We start from the raw sequence: 8,493 nt of genomic DNA on the forward strand, positions 1-8,493 counted from the left end.
CTCCAGAACATGGCCATATAGCCCGGAAAAACCTACAACAACCCAACAAAACTTTATTTATATACCGCTCTATCTCCCCAAGGGGACTCAGAGCGGTTTCCAAGTAACATAATCAATACATACAAAGAAAACAGTATAAACATAAAATTATGCCAAGACAATATGAGCCTTAAAAAACCACAATAGCACATATATTTAAAATAATTCTGCCTGTTCAAGGCAGTTTAAAAAGCCAGGCCAGGCTAGTGCGATTTTAGTGGGCCGAGGAAATTAGGTAGAGTCTATGGCTGTACATTTCCAGGGCCTAATAGAAGAAAGTGACCTGGGTAATTGGTAGAAAAAGATATGGCCACTTTCAACAGTGTCTGGGGCAGAGCTAGAACTAGTCGTTCTCAAAGGTTTGTTTAAACCACCAGGTCTTCAGGCTCTTACAAAAGGAGGGGGCAACGGGGCCTGTCTTATTTCTCCAGGAAGAGGGTTCCAGAGGCAGGGGGCCACCACTGAGAAGGCCCTCTCTCTCATCCCCACCAACCATGCTTGTGACAGTGGTGGGAGCGAATCGAGGGCCTCCCTGGAAGATCTTAAAGTTTGCATTGGTTCTAAGGCCCGTCGCAAACTCTGTTCCTGGGGAGAAAACCTTGCTAGCATGTCCCTGACGTCACGAGACTCCGCCTCTCTCCCCACCCCTTTCTCCGCCCCTTTCTCTTTGCCAGCGTGGTTTTTCCTTTGCTAGGGCAGCATTGCCCGCATTTTCTCTCAGTTGGCAGAATTCAACTGAGAGAAAATGCGGGCAATGCTGCCCTAGCAAAGGAAAAACCACGCTGGCAAAGAGAAAGGGGCGGAGAAAGGGGCGGGGAGAGAGGCTCAGGCTCATGACGTCAGGGACTTGCTAGCAAGGTTTTCTCCCGCAGGAACCTAGTTTGCGACGGCTCATAGAGGGAGATGCGATCACGAAGATAGGTGGGGCCCGAATTGTTTAGGGCTTTATAGGTCATAACCTGCACCTTGAATTTGGCTCGGCAACTTATTGGCAGTCAGTGAAGCTGTTTTAAAAGGGGCGTAGTATGCTCCCTATAGTTTGCTCCAGTAAGGAGCCTGGCTGCCACCCGTTGTACCAGTTAGAGTTTCCGGGCCATCTTCAAGGGCAGCCCCACATAGAGCGCATTGCAATAGTCCAATCTGAAACACCTCTAGAACATGGCCACACACCCCAAAAAATCTACCACAACCCAAGAAACATCTTTCCTGGACTATTATTTTTGTTCCTGGGTTATCAATGTCATTTCCTAATTGGTTCTATCATAAACACATGGGAAAAGTTTGTTAAACTGCAAAAACTTTTATTTTGCAGGAGGGACATCTTGCTAGAGCGGTGTTTCTCAACCTGGGGGTTGGGACCCCAGGGGTGGGGGTCGTGAGAGGGTGTCAAAGGGGTTGTCAAAGACCATCAGAAAATGCAGTATATTCTGTTGGTGATGGGTGTTCTGTGTTGGAAGTTTGGCCCAATTCTATCGTTGGTGGGATTTAGAATGCTCTTCGATTGTAGGCCTTGACATTTGGGAGTTGTAGTTGCTGGAATTTATAGTTCACCTACAATAAAAGAGCACTTTGAACCCAGTCCACAATGGATCTGCACCAAACTTGGCACACTACCTACATGGCCAACATTGAATACTGGTGGGGTTGGGGTTTGGGGGCTGTTTCTGAATTCTGGGAGTTGTCGGTCACCAATATCAAAAACGAATAGAAGGGCAGGTGGAGAGATCTTTAGCCTTCTCTGCCAAAAGGGTTTCTGAGACCATCAGAAATATGTATTTTCTAATGGTCTTTGGTGACCCCTCTGAAACCCCACTCATGACCCCCCCCCCCAAGGGGTCCTGACCCCCAGGTTGAGAAACGTTGTAGAGTTTCCACCCATTTAACATAGGCCCCTTCCACACAGCTGAATAAAATCCCACATCATCTGTTTTTGTGCAGGTACAACTGTACCAGGAGCTCCAATTCTGTTTGCTTTTGCATTAAATGTTTGTTTGCAATCCCAGGCTTGGGATTTTGCAGCAGGGTGCCTTCCTGTTATAGTTTGCAATCATAGGGCAAGCCACCTGTCAATTATCGTTAGGTTCCCTGGTCCCACCCCTTTTTGAGTTTTGGAGGGAATAGGAGCCTTTTTGAGTCAGTCCACACAGAGCAGCTTTCCATGCAGGACATAACTCCAAGAGCTCCTGTAGAAAGCTTCGTCTTCTACGGCTTGGCCGGGGAGATATATAGCCTACAGCTTGGCCGGGGAGAAAAGGCCCCACAGCTTGGCTGAGGATTTTACAGCCTTACAGCTCCTTTGCGGAGGGACTTCAGCCAGCCATCACAGCAACCTGAACTCCTTCTTTTCCCCTGGAAGTCTACAAAGCTCTGCTTGGTAAGGGTCGCTCACGGAAGCCAGACGCAGTTGGTACCGGGTGCAGGGGCTACACGCCAACAGAGGCAAGTACAAACTGCCCAGATTAGAAGTTAAGGATTTCCCCATTAGTTAATTACAGTTAAGAAGATAGTGCCTGTTCCCAGTGAACAAGATTGCAAGAGCCAATAGACTGTTAAGAAAGCTTTAAAGTACCTGTTTGTTTCCATCAATAAAGAACTTTGTTGGATTTACTTTAAGCAATCTAAAGACTCTGTTTGGGGGGATCTAAGGGCCTTTGATCTGAGGCAGCCCCAGCATCCCGTTGGGCACACAGAATGTATGTCCTGTCTACAATCTAATGCACAGGCCCACCGTGCGACAACACAGTTTTGAACTGGAATATATGGCAGTGTGGACTCAGATAACTCAGTTCAAAGCAGACCTTGTTGGATTTTATGGCTTGATATTCTGGGTTATGTGGCTGTGTGGAAGGGCCCAGAGTTTGGGTGCACAAAAACAAAGTTTCTGGAGAGCAACAACTACTTTCAAAGTAAGGACTACACAATTAAATAAGTAACACAGAGTAGGAACAACTTTTCTTTATTATTATTTTATTGTTGTTGTTATTATTATTATTATTCAGAGGCAGGATGGCCATCTGTCTGGGGTGCTTTAGCTACATCGCAGAAATAAGGGGGTTGGACTAGATGGCCCTTGGAGTCAACCAAAGGAGGGGGGAAGGAGGTGGTGTCTGGGGGCACTCCCTTCCTTCAGTGTTGGAAGAAGGAAGAAGGGAAAGAAGAAGAGGTCACACATGGCATACACAAGGCAGAAAAGGAAGGAAGGAAGGAAGGAAGAAGGAAGGCAAGCAGGCACCCAGAAAGTGCACCAGACAGAAAGGAACACAACATACTGCTGATCTTCCCTCCTCCATGAGCAAAAGGTAACGGTGGAGATTTTCCTCAAAGGGGAATATTGGAAGGGGCCTCATATTAACCAGTTCAAATTTGATAATCTGGGATCATATCCTGGGATACAGGATAGTGTAGATTCAGAAATAGGTCCCTTTTACACTGCCATATAAAATCCAGATTATCTGCTTTTAACTGGATTATAAGGCAGTGCAAACTCTTATTATCCAGTTCAAAGCAGATAATGTGGATAATGCTTTGATAATCTGGATTACTGTGCATGGCAGTGTAGAAGGGACCTGATTCAACAAAGTAAATTATGTGTCACTTTGCATTTACCATAGGTTTTGAGGCATGGTGATCAAAGGACAATTAGATTATACAATAATATGTTGTATTTAATATGCTGTATTTAATTATTCAGAATATTCATAATGCGTATCTTTTCTTTGTTGCAAATGTCTACTAGGTTACTTTGCATGACGTTTTATGAAAGAAAAGGGGATATATGGTAAATTATATGAAGTCAGTATTTGAATCTATTCCACTTTTTAGAATTTCTCTGCTCAATGCGGCTTAGTAAATAAAAGCGAAAATGTAATAATATTCCACGTTAGTCAAACAATAAATAGCAAACAACAACATTGAGGCCCCTTCCACGCAGCTGAATAAAATGTTATATGGCAGTGTGGACTCAGACAACCCAGTTCAAAGCAGATATTGTGGGACTTTCTGTCTTGATATTCAGGGTTATATGGCTGTGTGGAAAGGCCCTAAGTAACCTTAGATTAACTGGAACAGATAAAACCATTTAAAACACCCCAAAGTAGACTGGAATAAAAACATATAATTCATTCAGTGTTCCCTTAAATAGCCAAATGTTGCTTATAGCTACATACCCTTATGTTCAGTCATTCAGGTCATGACTTGAATAAAGTGTTCTTCTGAATTTCTAAAAATATGATATTGAAGACATTAAATCAGGTATAAAGAATTGTTACAATAGCTATGTGAATAATTGCTATGTGACAGCCTCCTGTTCCTTGCGCTCCTTGTCAACCCAACAATTTAAATAATAAGAATAATGGTGGGAAGATTCAGGGATATGCACACATGCAAATTCGGACCCCGATCTGATAAGGCTAAAAAAGGTTGAAGTGTTAGGCCAAAACTAATACACTGAATTTCAAAAGTGATAAATGTGAGGTATACATCTAAGCATGAAAAATGAAATCCACAAATATAGAATGGTTGGCGCCTGACTTGAAAGCAGTACATGTGAGAAGGAGATGGGGGTCTTAGTAGACCACAAGCTAAACTTGAACCTGTAAGTGTGATGCCGCAGCCAAAAAAAGCCAATGTAGTTCTAGGCTGCATCAAAAGCAAAAAAGATCAAAGGAAGTCGTACTATAGTGCAACTCTATTCTGGTTTAATCAGACCTCACTTGGAATACTATGTAGAGTTTTGGGCAGCACAGTTCAAGAAGGATATTGACTGGCTGGAATGTATCCAGAGAAGAACATCCAAGATGATTAAAAGTGCTATTCACAACTAAGGGCCCTTCCCCACAGCCCTATATCCCAAAATATCAAGGCAGAAAATCCCACAATATTTGCTTTGAACTGGGTTCTCTGAGTCCACACTCAGATAATGTGGGATTTTCAGCCTTGATATTCTGGGATATAGGGCTGTGTGGAAGGACCTTTAGGGAACAGGATTTGTTTAGCTTAGAAAGCAGAAGACTTAAAGGCGACATTATAACAATGTTTACATATCTGAAAAGATAGCATGTAGTATTTGGAGTGAATGTGTTTTCTCCTGCTTCAAAAACTAGAACACTGACCAATGGATTCAAATGAAAATAAAAGAGATACTACCTAAAGAACTTCTTCAGTGGAATAGACTGCCTTGGTGTGGAAAGATCTTCTTTGAAGGCCTTTAAATAGAAGTTGGATAAGCAACTTTCAGAGGAGCGGTAGCTGTGTATTCCTGCAGGGCATTGGACTAGATCAATGGCTCTGAACCTGTGAGTCCCAGGTGTTTTTGGTTTACAATCCCCAGAAATCCCAGCCAGTTTACCATCTTTGAGGATTTCTGGGAGTTGAAGGCCAAAACATCTGGGGACCCACAGATTGAGAACCACTGGACTAGATGGTCTTACTGGTCCCTTCTAGCTCTAAGATTCTGTAATTGTATGTGTCAAGCACAATCTCGGACTACATGCATAATCTCGGACTACAGCCCCATATGATACGCTGAGTAGCATATCATATGGGGCTGGAGTCCGGGATTGTGCATGTATGCTCCTTTGAGACTCCTGTCAACCTATGATGATCCCATTACTTTTATAAAGCTTTCTTGGCAACAAATACACAGGGGTTGTTTGCCAGTTCCTTCTTCTGACATATAGCTTTCAAAACCTTAACATATATAAAGAAAAACAAATCTATTATGTATAATTCTGGGTCCGTTGTCTACAGTAACATTATTACACAGTCATGTTGGAATACTGGCAGATGAGAGGCATCTGAAACACCTGAGGGAATAAGGCATATGGAGATGATAAACTTGAAAACAGCGCTATGTCTAACTCATTATTTTATTTCTGATTCCAAACTAATTCCTTATCCTTTGAGAAACCATATTTATAGTATAGGGCACTGTTGATGTACTCCATATCTTGTACTGGAGTACTTCATTCCTGTATTAATTCATAGTTTCTTTAATTATTACAAATAACATCAAACGTATCCTTTTTTTGGATAATGCCCATCTCAAGAAATAGGTAATGAAACAGATATTCTTTTACCTTTCATTCTAGGTATGGTTCAGATCCATTGTGTTTCACCAATATTTGGAGAGAATCGATGTTCAACAGCTCTTGGGAAGATTTTATGTAAAAATTTGACAGACTCAGTTGATATACTAGTAGTCAAGTGATTACATCACAAAGGACATTATTTTAACTGGTTTTTGTCTCTTGGTGAATGGATTACTCTCTCAACCAAATGAGAAGCAAAAGTGTAGACAATTCTTCAGTAAAATCAAATGCCTGCTTTCTCAAAGGTAAGTGTGTTCAATTTTACTTACTTCTGATTATGTGTGTATAGGACCACAACTTTATGTAGTTTCTGAGCCTGAAAGCAAGCAGCAGAAATGATACTTGTATTGGGAAAATTGTGCATTAATTTGAGGTTGTTCAACCAACCAGGAGTTTGGAAGGAATGCGAAGTACGACGCAGTCTCAACAAAGAATTTAATGTGAAGGTACCACTGTAGTGGAAAATGGGTTTAAGAAAGGTTAAATCAAATCAGAGCAGTAAGAACAAACATATATCTATATGGCGATATAGATACATATATCAACTGAAATTTTCATTAGCCATTTTTTGAAGCAGTGAGCTGTGAATTTACAAAGATCATTGAATTGCAAGGATGTTGTATAAAACATGTAATAAAATAGCTGCTTTAGAAAAAAAATTGAAAAGAGCCGACTTATAAAACAATGTTAAAATTATAGTTACACATTGTTGTACATCAGTGCACAGGTTTGGAAATCAAGGTTATTGAACATTTTGGAAGCTTGTGTTCAATTCACTACGTGCATTGTCCCATTTTCCTATTGATAGACAACTATACACAGATATTGCAGTTCCAAATGTGGAAATCATAGTTCCATGATCATTGTTTGAGCTCCATCAAGTCATTGGTCTGGAGAAAGAACAACATCTGGGGCTTGTCAGAGCAGGTTAACTTTACAAGGTAGCTCCTTGTAGCAAGACTCCTGGTCAAATACAAACCTTCCACTGCATTTAAACTGAAGGTTGCAAGCATAAATATTAAAAGAGCAAACACAAGCTACCTTAAACTTTGCCGTTTAGTTTTTACATGATGTGCAACTATTTTTAAAAGCACTGAACAGAATGCAACCCAACATATGGAATAGCAGACACATTTTCTAATTTTTTCTTTTACATATTACTTCAAATTTACATCCCAAACACATTTTCCTTATTTAAATTTAATTTTTTCAACAATAGTCATAAAATCCATATTTTGTGTTTTGGAATTTAAGAATTTGTCAATTATACACACAGAGAGAAGATAAAGGCCAGCACCCAAATGTGCTTCAACAGAGTAACATAATTCAATATTCCTTTTTTAAAAGTAAATCTACATTTTTGAAGAATTGTAGAGAACATTTGAATATCTTCAAGTACAATTAAAGCTATGAACTGAAACCTGCAGTTTATGAAGCTATTTTTATTTTTCTGAGCTCCATAATGTGCTATAGGGCAGCTGCAGAAATCTAGTAAATGAATTGTATTGATTTATGTATTGATTGTGTTGGCATAAAATAGGCTTGCACAACTGGGCAGTAGTAAAAGATTAATATTAAAATATTAAAACATTTTTGCTCAATTTTGTTGGACTGCTATTCCTCACAGTGACCACCAGTTTGCTCCCCTTTCAAAGAATAATAACAAGACCTGCATATTGCATCTTTCTTTCCTTCTGAAATTTAAATCTCAAAACCTGTGACATTTATTTGGCCCTAATAATAGTACTGTGAGTAGATCCGGCAGAAAGGTAATGGCGCTCCATGCAGTCATGCCGGCCACATGACCTTGGAGGTGTCTACGGACAACACCGACTCTTTGGCTTAGAAATGGAGATGAGCACCAACCCGTCGCCGACCACGCCCCCTCCCTTCGCCGCCCCGCCCTTTCCCGCCCTGACTCAATCCTTCCCTCCGCCCCCTCCGCCGCACACGCCCTCGCGCAACCCACGCCCCCTCCCTTCGCCGCCCCACCCCTTCCCGCCCTGACTCAATCCTTCCCTCCTCCCCCTCCGCCACCCACGCAACCCACGCCCCCTCCCTTCGCCGCCCCACCCCTTCCCACCCTGACTCAATCGTTCCCTCCTCCCCCTCCGCCGCCCATGCCCCCCGCGCAACCCACGCCCCCTCCCTTCGCTGACCCGCCCCTTCCCGTCCTGACTCAATCCTTCCCTCCTCCCCCCTCTGCCACCCACGCCCCCCACGCAACCCACGCCCCCTCCCTCCACTGCCCCGCCCCTTCCCACCCTGACTCAATCCTTCCCTCCTCCCCCTCCGCCGCCCACGCCCCCGCGCAACCCACGACCCCTCCCTTTGCCGCCCCGCCCCTTCCCACCCTAACTCAATC

This window comes from Anolis sagrei, chromosome 4 (genome assembly GCF_037176765.1).
Source record: "Anolis sagrei isolate rAnoSag1 chromosome 4, rAnoSag1.mat, whole genome shotgun sequence".
Classification (NCBI taxonomy): domain Eukaryota; kingdom Metazoa; phylum Chordata; class Lepidosauria; order Squamata; family Dactyloidae; genus Anolis; species Anolis sagrei.